The sequence below is a fragment of the Pituophis catenifer genome, unplaced genomic scaffold, assembly GCF_029215685.1.
Source record: "Pituophis catenifer annectens isolate HBS135680 unplaced genomic scaffold, rPitCat1.0.hap2 SCAF_2, whole genome shotgun sequence".
Lineage (NCBI taxonomy): Eukaryota > Metazoa > Chordata > Lepidosauria > Squamata > Colubridae > Pituophis > Pituophis catenifer.
In genome coordinates, this window is record NW_027256882.1 from 181,977,350 (window position 1) to 181,990,158 (window position 12,809).

Below are 12,809 nucleotides of genomic sequence, written 5' to 3' on the forward strand. Positions count from 1 at the left end.
GCTTTTTTGTTTCATCTGATACATTTTGACAAACTCTTCTTATAGCACTTGTGCGAGCTTGGTTGGACAGGCTTTGAAAGAACTGAGCAAGGCCAATATTTTGAGGAACAGTAAAGAGAAATGTTTTTATCTGTTTGGAAAAAGCCAGGGAGGCTTTAAATTCCACTAAAATTCTACTTTAAATTCGAGTCTTTCCAGAGCAGTAACATTTATATGGAATTTAAGTCCTGTGCTGAAATGGAGTCAATTAATCATCAATCCATCAATTTATTGTTTTGACCATTGGTCGTAAAATAAAACCTGCACAACTGTGGACAAACATTAATAAAATACATCAAAATGTACAGAAATCAGTAAAAACATTAAATCAGTGTTATTACAGCACGTAAACTATTAGACAATCTTAGAAACGTTTGATAAAATATTTTCTCTATTTAGCAGCAGCCCGTGCAAAGTTTGCTAATTTTCATAGCATTGTCTCCTTGTCATTGAAATGGAATCTGTTCAAGGAAAAATCAGATAGGACGAGGAGCAGAATGAATCCAACACTTCGTGGATCAGGAAATTAAAACATAGCTATGAGTGTGAATTTCAGCTCTAGTCAGAAAGCGGTCTGAGGAAATTCAGAAGAATTGGAGAGTGGCTATGATACTGCAACACACATCTAGTTGAACGTACGCATAGCTGGCAAGTTCTATTTTTAGACACAGGTAAAGCTAACAGCTCTTCTGCCCTTTCCAGGGAGGTGACTCAGCTTTTCCTGCTTGGTCTCCCTAAAACAGCAGATATGGCCAAGAAATACATCAATTTAAGGTATTTTTATCTCACTTTCAAAGGCACATGACAACTTACAGAAATCAATGAACACACACACACAAAAAAAACCTCAAGTAAGATTAAAACACTACTACCTTGAGCGCTCAAAAAAGTGACAAAATCAGTTAACACCCCGACCTCCTAAAACAGCAAGGCCTTCCAACTTCTTCACATGGCCAGGGACCCCAAAAAACATGGGTTGTGGGAATAAACCCAACTGAGGCATCAGTTCCAATCATGCTGGGCAGAAAATATATGATTTGCCTTAGTATCTTCTAATTAAATGATCCCCCACAAAAAAAATAAATCTATCCAAAGATGGAGAAGGATGCAAAGCTGGCTGGAGTCTAATGGAAACTAAGGTTCAAAACAGGGGTGAAATGCTCCCAGTTTGGACCGGATCAGGCGATCCGGTAGCGATTGTGGTAGGTAGTTCGGAGAACTGGTAGCAATGGCGGCACGAGGCTCCGCCCACTCGCCCGGGTGTCGTTACTTCCTGCTTTTAAAAGGTAAAAAAAAGGCTCTGATGATCGCATGACATAGCTGTGATCATCAGAGCCTTTTTTTTTTTACCTTTTAAAAGCATTTTTTTACAACCTATTCACCCGAATAGGTTGTAAAAAAAATGCTTTAAAAAAGTAAAAAAAAAAAAAAGTTGGTCACACCCACCCAGTCATATTATCCACACCACAACCAAGCCATGCCCACAGATCCAGTAGTAACAAATTTTACATTTCACCACTGGTTCAAAATAACTGGAATATATCAGCTACTATTTACGCTGCAAGCCAAACCAGACACCAAACATTTTGCCAAACTGATAAAAGTCTTTCTGCCCTTTCTTCATCTGGCCTTCCAGGTGGCTAAATGCAGTCATTCAAGTTATAAAAATATAAAATGCTTTACATAATATTGCCAAGAAAATTGCAAGAATGGACCCAGGACAGCATCTCTGTTTAGTTTACAGTAAGTTAACATAATGTCCAGCTGGATGACTACATTTAGCTTGCTGGCTGCTCTCAAACCCCAAAGCAGAGTCAGATTTGCCTGATAATGGATAAGAGGCCACTATGAAAAATCAGTTCTATAGACAGGAGTGGGAAATTGTTAAAATCCCAGAAGGCAATGGAAAATCACTCAAATGCAGAAGAAAACTTTATAAACCTATGTGAATTCAACATGCTTGAGCTTGAACTGGAATATTTTTACAATACTATACTATAGTTTGTGACCTGTTCTGTACATTCTCTTCTCCTTGAATATAGAATGCTTGTTCCCCAAGAACATGTATATTCAGTCCCCCTCTTTCATACCATCCACCCATTGCTCTTCTGAGCCAACCCTTTCCCACAGTAGGAATTATGTGGAAGAAAAAAAGAATATGCAAAGAAGAATAATCAGCAAGTATAGGCTGCCAAGCTGACTAACTGCTTCAGGGGCAAACAAATCATGGACTGTATCAGTGATGGCGATGGTATCACCAAGTGCCGAAAAGGGAGCACTTCATGCGCGCTTGTCTGGGCGGAGACCAGGAATAGGAGTTGCCCAGGGACGTGCGCGCACTGGAGAATGCACTTGCAGTTTCTACAGGTTACTGTCAGCAAGTCTTCAGGTTACTGCCGCGTATGCGCATGCACCAATCAGCTGGTGAGCATGTGCCAGAAAATGTACTTCCGGCTGACTGCCTTGCATGCGCATGCCAATCAGCTGGCCAGTGCACATGCTCACGCCAGAAAATGGAAGACCAGCTCTTCCAGTTTCTGACACTGACGCAAGCACAAAGGCCATCTGATCGTCGCGCACGCATGCACACCAGAAACCCGAAAGAGGAATGGGCGACACCGCACGTTGCCAAGCGACATGGCTCCATTTTTCACTTCGGGCACGCGTGCCATAGGATTGCCATCACGGGACCACATCATATGATCCCACTACTACAGGAGTAATCCCAGATTAATCCCCATCCTTATCAGAGGTGGGATTCTACTGGTTCGGGCGAACTGGTAGCTCCGACAATCAGCTGGGAATGAACCAGTTTGCCCTGAACATCAGAAGGGCCCATCCGCGCTATTTTCCTACCTTTATCTTCTCAGCTGATTCGCGCAGCAGAGCAAAATGCGGCGCCCCAGCTGTGTTCCTCCTCCAAAGAAAGGTGGAAGTGAAGATTTCTTCAAACTGCACACGTGCATGCATCACCGAACCAATGGTAAAACCAAGAGGATCCCACCACTGACCCTTATTCCCAAGTTCATATCACTAAAAGGTAGAGGTAAAATGTTGAACAAATTTCCATTAAAAAAATGGAAATTTAAAAAAACATGTTCAGGTTTACAACACTTTTTTCATTCAGCACCTACTCCCTAGGAGTAGTGAAAAAAGGCCACAAATTCCATCTTGTGCCTTTTAGTGATGGTATTATATCAACACTCCCCAGTGGCCCTAGAAGCCTGGAAAAATATTTTTAAAATTATTGTGGCTGGTGGCAAATGGTTGTCTGATCCTGATAACGCCTATAGACCGGGGCCACGATGGCTTACGTGGTAAGACACTGGGCCTCCGCACCGCTGAGGTCAGTGGCTTGATTCCCATGAGCAAATAAACCATGGAGGGACAAGAAAGGATCCTCCCCCGATTGCCTACCGGCATTCAGGAGTCCTGCGGGTAAAAGATAACACTGCCCGAAAAATTCCTTTCACAGAGCCCTGGCTAACACGTGCCATACTCTAAAACAAACAAACAAACAAAACAAACAAAAATGCCTATAGAAGCTCTATTAAAGAAGAATTACTCTTGAAAAGCAGATCAGAGAGTTACTTCCATAACTTCTTTCAACCATATTAATTATGCGGAGTCATCCTTTGGAGACAAGGCTGCTGTGCCAAGGGAACTAGAAATGGCTCCATCAAGCCCCTGCCCTATCTTAGCATAAACATTTTGAGAGGACTGGGGTGCCCTCTAAAGGCACTGAGATGCTTGAAGCTTTGTGCAAATGTAATGCATTAACTTCCCAACTGCCCTTCAAAAATAATCACTTTCTTGGATTCTTATTTTATCATTCTGAGGTTCGTTCCCTCATATACATCTCTTTCTCCAATATTTTTGAAACTCTTATCAACTTTTAATATTCTGGGCTTGCCTCACCAAAAGCTGACCTGATTGTGATAGTCCATTAATTAATTATCAAAATGCCACCCATCTCATGGTTCAGACCACTGATTAATTAAACTTGAAAATTGGATGGTAATACAAAAAACAATACAAAAAAATTAACAGATTAGAGAAATGGACTGAAAGCAACAAAAGGAAATGTGAAAGAAAGAAGTACAAGTCCTCCACTAAGGAAACAAAAATTAAATGCACACATATAGGGTGGAGATATGAGGTTGATTGTGGTACTTCTGAAAAAGGTCTTCCTATACCCATTTACTGAAAACTGTGAGATGGCTGTAAAAAATGATAAATGATAAATTTAATGATAAATTTAAATTTCTTCAACCAAAGTACAGCTTCTAGGCAACAGCTGATTTGTTGTTGTTGTTAGTTGCGAAGTCATGTCCGATGGACAACATTCCTCCAGGCCTTCCTGTCCTCTACCATCCTCTGGAGTCCATTTAAGCTCACACTGACTGCTTCAGTGACTCCATCCAGCCACCTCGTTCTCTGTCGTCCCCTTCTTCTTTTGCCCTCAATCTTTCCCAGCATTAGGTTCTTCTCCAGTGAGTCTTTCCGTCTCATTAGGTGGCCAAAGTATTTCAGTTTCATCTTCAGGATCTGGCCTTCTAAAGAGCAGGCAGGGTTGATCTCCTCTAGGACTGATCTGTTTGATCACCTTGCAGTCCAAAGGACTCGCAGGAGTCTTTTCCAGCACCATAGTTCAAAGGCTTCAATTCTTTGACACTCAGCCTTTCTTATGGTCCAACTTTCACAGCCATACATTGCAACTGGGAAAACCATAGCCTTGACTATACATACTTTTGTTGGCAGGGTGATATCTCTGCTTTTTTGTATGCTATCTAGATTTGCCATAGCTTTCCTCCCCAGGAGCAAGTGTCTTTTAATTTCTTGGCTGCAGTCCCCATCTGCGGTGATCTTGGAGCCCAGGAAAATAAAATCTGTCACTACCTCCATTTCTTCCCCTATTTGCCATCTATTTGCCAGGAATTGAGAGGGCCGGATGCCATGATCTTAGTTTTCTTAATGATTAAGAATGATTAATGATTTCTTAGTGATTACTTATAAAGAACTTCTTTTTATGGAAAGGGGTAAACTGCAATTGAAATCTTTAAATGTATTGAAAGAAGAAGGGATAATCTATACTTGGTTGCAGTATGGTCAGTTTAAAGCTAGATGGAGGGAAGATCAAAAACTTGGTGTCATGCAAAATGAGGAAAATCTGGTAAAACAGATTAGAGATCAAAGTCAGATGCATATTAAAAGGTTGTATAATGCTTTATTGGAAATAGATTCAGAAATGGAATTGGTTAAAGTTTGTATGATAAAATGGGCACAAAACTTCCAGGAACCAGTGATGATGTAAACATGGGAAAAGATTTGGGTCAGAAATGTTAAGTTTACACAAGCACAAAATTTGAGAGAGAATTTTTATAAAATGTTTTATAGATGGCACTTAGATCCTAAAAAATTATCATGTATGTATCCGAATTTGCAAGCTAAATGTTGGAGATGTGGATGTGATGATGCAACTTATTATCATATATGGTGGACTTGTAAGAAAATCAAGGCATTTTGGATAAAAATTTGGTGGGTGATGCAGAACATTTTGAAAAAAAAGGTTGAAATTTTCTCCTCAATTGTTTTTATTGGGTATAATGACGGACTGTACAGTATTAGAGACTAAATTGATCTTGAACTTAATATCAGCAGCTAGACTGTTGGTAGCGCAATACTGGAAGAAGGACTCTTTGCCTACTATTGAAGAATGGACATTGAAAGTAGCGAATTTAGCGGAAATGGCGAAAATTTCAGCATATCTGAAGGACTATACACAAGAAAGATACATATTGGAATGGAGAAGATGGATTGATTATATTCAAAATAAGTATCAGACAAGAAAATATCAAATAGTTTATGAATGAATGTTAAACTTTATTTTAGAAGTATCATGTTATCTATAGCGGAATTAAGGTTTCAGCGGGGGAATAGGTAGTTTAAGAATAGTTAGGCTAATTTAGCTTATGATTGTTAATTGAAATACCCTGTATTTTGCTCTGGGAAGTCTGGGGGGGAGGGTGGGAAAAGGGTGGGGGGAATATGGAGGGGGGAAAATTTTTCTTTGTAAAACTAAAAGAAAAAAAAAAGAACTTGCCACAATTTGTTGTGATCCACACAATCAAAGCAGGGGTGAAATCTAAAATTTGTTACTACCAGTTCTGTGGGCGTGGCTTGGTGGGGGTGGGGGTAATGTGACTGGGTGGGCGTGGCCAACTTTTTTTTTTTTTACTTTTAAAAGCATTTTTTCTACAACCTTAAGAGATTGCAGAAAAAAATGCTTTTAGAAGCCTCTGATGATCCCAGCTGAGCAGCGCGATTATCAGAGGCTTTTTTTTTTCTTTTAAAAGCATTTTTTTGGCCGAAGAGGTTGTAGAAAAAATGCTTTTAAAAGTAAAAAAAAAACAGCCTCTGATGATCATGCGGTTCAGCTGGACATGCGGGGGGTGCACAGAGATTTTTGCAATGTAGTTGCTAAATTAGTTATGCCTGATTTTATGATATTTTTTGCCATGATTGTAAAGCGAATCAAGCAGTTGTTAAGTGAATCCAATCTCCTCATTGATTTTGCTTGTTGGAAGCTCCCTGGCAAGGTAGCAAATGGTGATCACATGGCCACAGAGACATTGTGCCAATTGTAAGTGTGAGGACTAGTTGTAAGTCACTTCTTTCAGCATCATTGTAACTTTGAATGATTGTTAAACTAATGATTGTAAATTGAGGACTATCTGTATTTATACATCAAAACTGAATGTAACTAAAATAATACATTAGAAGTTACATTAAATTATATTCATACAAAGCAACACATGGCTACTCTCACTTGAAGGAACTGTTTACATTTCATCATAGCCAATAAAAAGAGGCTCCTTATACTTCTGAGATCTCCATCTCCTGTTCAGCTAATAGGTAGTCTTGCAATCTCCAGTCCTGTAATATGATGGTGTAATTTGAGAAATATATATGCAGCCTGATTATCTGCATAAAAGAGCACACAGCAGTGCATCACCAACAGCTTTGATTTCCTTTTCACCAAATGGGTAAAGACATTAGTCTTTAGAAATGTTGCAAACCTGGACTTCTGGGAGAGGTATGGCGAATTGACACAGCGGTCTTTTGAAGAACACTAAGTTCACAAACCTTACATTCTAATCATTTTTGGAATTAATCATCTTAAACTGACATATCTTGGCTATCCCGGCTATTGCAAGTCACAGCAAAGATAAACTTTATGATTTTAGAAATGATTATCAGGAATACCTAACTCCCTAGAAGATAGGCTCAAGATCCAGATGGATCTTGACAGACTTGAACGTTGGGCCTTATCCATGAAATTCAATGTAGAGAAAAGTAAAGTCCTACACTTATGTAAGAAAAACCAAAAGTACACATATAAACTAGGGAAACCAGGCTTAACAGCAGTGACTGTTAGAGGGATTTTGGGAGTCTTAGTTGACAATCAGGTAAATATGAGCCAGCAGTGTACAGTGGCACCTTAAAAAGCCAATGCAATCCTAAATTGTGTTAACAGAGGAATACAATCAAGATCAGGTGAGGTACTAATACCACTCTATAAAGCCTTAGTAAGACCACACCTAGAGTACTGCATCCAGTTTTTGTCACCACACTATAGAAAAGATGTTGAGACTCTAGAAAAAGTGCAGAGAAGAGCAACCAAGATTATTAGGGGACTGGAGACTAAAACATTCAATGAACAGGAACTGGGCATAGCTAGTCTAGTCTAGAAGGACCAGGGGAGACATGATAGCAGTGGGAGGGGCAGGTATGGTGGGAGCAGGGGGCCATATCATGTTGTGGTGCAGAATGCGGCCACGCGGGTACTTATGGGGGCGACATGGCGCTCCCACGTGACACCTCTCCTGTGCGAGCTGCATTGGCTTCCAGTAGTCTTCCGGGTGCGCTTCAAGGTATTGGTTCTCATCTTCAAAGCGCTCCATGGCTTAGGGCCCGGTTATTTACGAGACCACCTTCTGCCACCGATAACCTCCCACCAGCCAATATGCTCCCAAAGAGAGGGCCTCCTCAGGGTGCCGTCGGTCAGGCAATGTCGGCTGGTGACCCCCCGGGGAAGAGCCTTCTCTGTGGGGGCACCCGCCCTCTGGAATGAGCTACCCCCAGGGATACGACTGATCCCGGACCTCCGGACCTTCCGCCGGGCCCTGAAGACTTTTTTATTTCAGCAAGCCGGGCTGGGTTAAAAATCTTTTAATTGGGGAATTTTATGGGTAAGGGGTTTTAAATTGGGGAAGCCAAAGATAAATTTAATTTCGTTTTATAGTATTTTAATGTTTGTATTGTGTGTTTTTAATTTTGGCTGTTCACCGCCCCGAGTCCTTCGGGAGAGGGGGCAGTATAAAAATTTAAAAAATAAAATAAATAGTAAATAAAATAAATAAATAAATTTGAGGGGCTACCACGGAGAGGAAAGGGTCAAGCTATTTTCCAAAGCACCTGAAGGCCAGACAAAGAATAATGGATGGGAAGTGACCAAGGAGAGATTCAACCTAGAAATAAGGAGGAACTTTCTGACACTGAGATCAATCAACCAATCAATGGAACAGCTCGCCCTCGGAAGTTGTGGGAGCTTCATCACTTGAAACTTTCAAGAAGAGATTGGACTGCCATTTGTCAGAAATGGTGCTTGAATGGGGGGGGGGGGGGGGTTCGACTAGATGACCTATAAGGTCCCTTCCAACTCTGTTAATCCAATCTAATCTAATCTAATCTAATCTAATCTAATCTAATCTAATCTAATCTAATCTAATCTAAAAGGGACAACAGATTCTAAGCAGAAGTGGGGGGGACTACAAGTCTGTTCTTGATGTCAGTTTAATACTGGGATTTACAAATGACACAAAATGTGATAACTGGAAAAGTTAAAGATCTTTGAAAACTGGAGCCAGAAATTAGTAACTGCAATATCAACAGTGAGTAATGATGGTAACTTCTATGGATAGATTATATCCAAAAGATGTTAATGAAGGAATGACAGATGAACTAATTTTGACAGGACAGAAAGTACTGAAAGTGGAACTACAAATGACAGGCCAAGAGAATGATTTAGAAAAAGACACTAGATTTTTTTCTATACAAATGATAAATCAAGAAAATGACTTGGAAAATGTTTTCTTATTGAATGTATAAAAGAGGATTGTTAAAGCCCTGAAGAAATCTTCTATGGGATAAAGAAGAATTGAAGAGAAATCACATCCTATGACAATATTCTACTGTTAAGTAAAAGAAATGAGTATAAAATTGGTTTATTTGATCAAGGTTTAAATAAGACTTTTTGTTGTTGTTGTTGCAAAGTTCTGGCAACCCTTTATGGACTTTTAGCTGATATCAGGATTAAAAGGTTGATGTTTCATGAATATGCCTATAGATAAGGTATGGGATGAAGAGATATGTGTTTGTAACCTTATATAGGTTAAGGAGTTTAAATTTGTTTAAACTCCTAAATTTGCAATGAAGGTTGGAAGTCAATTCTTTATATATTTCTATTTTTCTATTAATTTCTTTTTCTTACATTTTTATTCTTTTTTCTGTTCTCATCTCTTGTTCTAAACTTAATTTGTGTTAGTTTTTAATATTGTAATCAAAATTCTTAATAAAAGATATACTTTAAAAAAGTTGTAAACCTACCCTCCAAACCAGCAAATGGAATGGGCAATTCTGAGGTATAATAGTAAACAAGTAATGGACAGGCAACACAGGGATTGTGGAGCCTGGCTGAAATAATTCTGAAGATCACTATCATGCTGCTTAAATAATTATTTGGCCTATTCAGAACCACAACATAAAACTCCTACCTTTTCAAGTTTAATTTGGATGCAGGTATTATCATGCAACATTTAGTAAGTGCCAGCATATGCCTGTCAATAAGGTTTCCAAATTCTGTTTTAAAAATAGTCAAAAACTATTTTAAATCAGTGAATGCCATGCACAGAACTGATACTTGTCAATAAGAGGCTGTAAAATAAAGTACTGGTTTATGGCAGATCTCCCCATCCTAAATCAAGATTGTTGATTTAGATTGCTTGTTTGGTAAGTAAGCTTCCCTGGGCCTTCCAGTGCACCAGTTTTCAAAATAAGTGCCTAAATATTAGTAATAATATTTAAGAACTTGACTTGACAATGGTAGAGGGGTAAAACCTGTTTTCTTTTATGCAGCTCATGGCCATGAACACAAATACTAAAAATAATTAATTCAGGTTACAGGGAGATGCTTTAATATGGGATTCCTGCACTAAGGAGGTTGGACTCAGAGGCCTAAATTTCTCCTGCCAACTCCATAGTGCTACTTTCTGAGATTCCCACTTTTTAGCCATGTACTAAAAGCAACTACTCATCTCCTTTTAGAGCAGAAGCCTTTTGTTTCTGCTCTAAGCCTCTTTATGACATTTACTAAAACAAAATATGTACACGGGTATTATCACTGGCAGTTAATTCCATTAGAAGAACTAACAGTCTCAAACCCTCCAATCCCTTTAAAGAGCTTCTACTAAAATGTTCATGCAGCTGGATGCATTGACAGCTTACAAACCAAAACAGAAGTTTAAAGTGTAGATTTGCCCTGGGGATAGGACAGTGATCATAGATCTAGAACGCAAAATAACAATTTAGTTTTAAGTTCAGAATTCTGTTTCTCAATCAAACAAATCTTCATTCTAAAAGCATTTTTTAAAACTCTTACAGATGGCAAAATGTTTTAAAGCAACCCTTCCAGCACAAATAACAGGGGGGAAATATGTGAGTTGAGTTTGCCTTATTTACAGAATTTTTCCCCCCTGGGTGCAGAATATGCTTTTGGTTATCCTTAAAAAAGCTGCCTTTTTGATGTATAGCATCGAATTGCTAAATGATCTCATTGAGGAGTTTGGGGTTATGAAATGCCCAAAAGGACCTTTGCACACACAAACAAGCATGCTACTCTTCAATTAGCAGGCATCATCGAAAAGAACCTCAAATTTGGTCCAAGTCCAGTACCTTTTCCACTTCATGACATCAAGTTTCTGTGCCAAGAGTTGCAATGGTCACACTTGCTCAGCAAAAATCATCCTTCAACATAGCCTAGGAAAAAAGTTCCCAGAGTAGCCAAATAAGGATGTAACTTCCTAGTAAAAACTACTCAGTACAAGGCAGCTTCTGCATGTAAGAGTGCAGAAGCTATCAGCTCAGCTCTTACAATATGACCCCTCAAAATATTAGTTGTCAATACCAGGCCATCTGTTATTTAATACTGGACCTATAAAGAGAAACTCCAAAAGACCCAGCAGCAGCAACTCCATCAATACCATAAATGATTCCTTAGGAAACATCTGAGGTGATTAGCCACAATCCTCAACATCAATTATCTAAAAATCAGCATTTAAAACCAAGATATTAACAAGTTTGTAAGTATCTTCCTTTGAACAACAACAAAAAAAGACTTAGAACATATAATATAGGGTTGGTGATATTCAATTTTCCCTCTACCGGTTCTGTGGGCGTGGCTTTGCAGGCGTGGCTTGGTGGGGGGGGGGGTCATGTGACTGAATGGGCATGGCCAACTTGATGTCACTCACAGCAACCCACCAAGCCACGCCACAGAACCAACAGAAAGGTTTGGCTGGCCAAGTCAATGTGGCTGCTTCTCACCTCCTTCTCACCTTTGCTCTGTGTGTATGAGCCCGAGGAGGAGAGGAGCAGCCACATTGAATACTGCAGCAGAGAGAAGCCCCCCCCCCCCCCCCGAAAACAACTGCCGGCGACTGGAGGCTTCTCGGTGCAAAAGGCAGCTGAGCCTCGCCGTGACCCCTCGCCCCCAAGGCATGAAGGTAGGTGAGGCGGGCAGTGAGCAGGTGGTGGCTCCGGGGCCTCGGGGAATGGCGCACCCCTGGGCCCCAGCCCCCAACCCAAGGCGAAGGGCGCGGGGGCAGCATGTATTGCTTACCTTTGGTGAGCTGAGCAGAACTGGCGAGGCGATTAGCTGGGCCGCGTGGCGAAGGCAACATATGGGGGGGTGAGCAGCGAGCGGCTGGAAGGGGCGAGCGGCGACTGGGCAAGTGGCAACTGGGTGACTGGGCGGGGCCAGTCAGAGGTGGTATTTACCGGTTCGGCGAACCAATTCAAATCACCCGAACTGGTCAAATAGCATCCCTGGTTGGAAGAGACTTTGGAAATCTTCTAGTCCAACCCGCTACTCAAGCAGGAGACATTATACCATTCCAGAAAAAGGACTGTCCAGTCTCTTCTTACAAGCAATGATGGAGCACCCACAACTTCTGAAGGTAAGCCAACTGCACTGATGAAATGTTCTGTCAGAAAAATTCTTCTTAGTTCTATGTTGGATCTCTCTTTAATGATTTTCCACCTGTTATTTCTTGTCCTGCCCTCAGGTGCTTTGGAAAATAGTCAACCCCATCTTCTCTGTGACAGCCCGTCAAATAGAAGACTACCGTGTCAACCCTAGTCTTTCTCTTCACTAGATTAAACATACCCACTTTGTGCAATCATAACTTCCAGACCCCTTATTATCTTTGTTGCTGTTCTCTGAACTCTTTCTACATCTTCGCTGTATCATGGTGACCAAAACTGGGTGCAGTATTCCAAGCATTGTCTCACTGAAGCAATATAAAGTGGTACTATCACTTCACATGATGTTGAAACTATCCCTGTTATGTAAATTTATTATTAAATAAATATATTTGCAAATATACAGATCCACTAGGTGTAAGAGAGACATTATCTTGGCTTATAATGAC

General features: G+C 40.3%; 1 protein-coding gene across 3 annotated transcripts in view; it reads right to left on the reverse strand.

Annotated features, from left to right (window-relative positions):
• Positions 1 to 12,809, reverse strand: part of PRKCSH (PRKCSH beta subunit of glucosidase II) — a 51,079-nt gene that overhangs the window by 14,127 nt on the left and 24,143 nt on the right. The window lies entirely within an intron of this gene.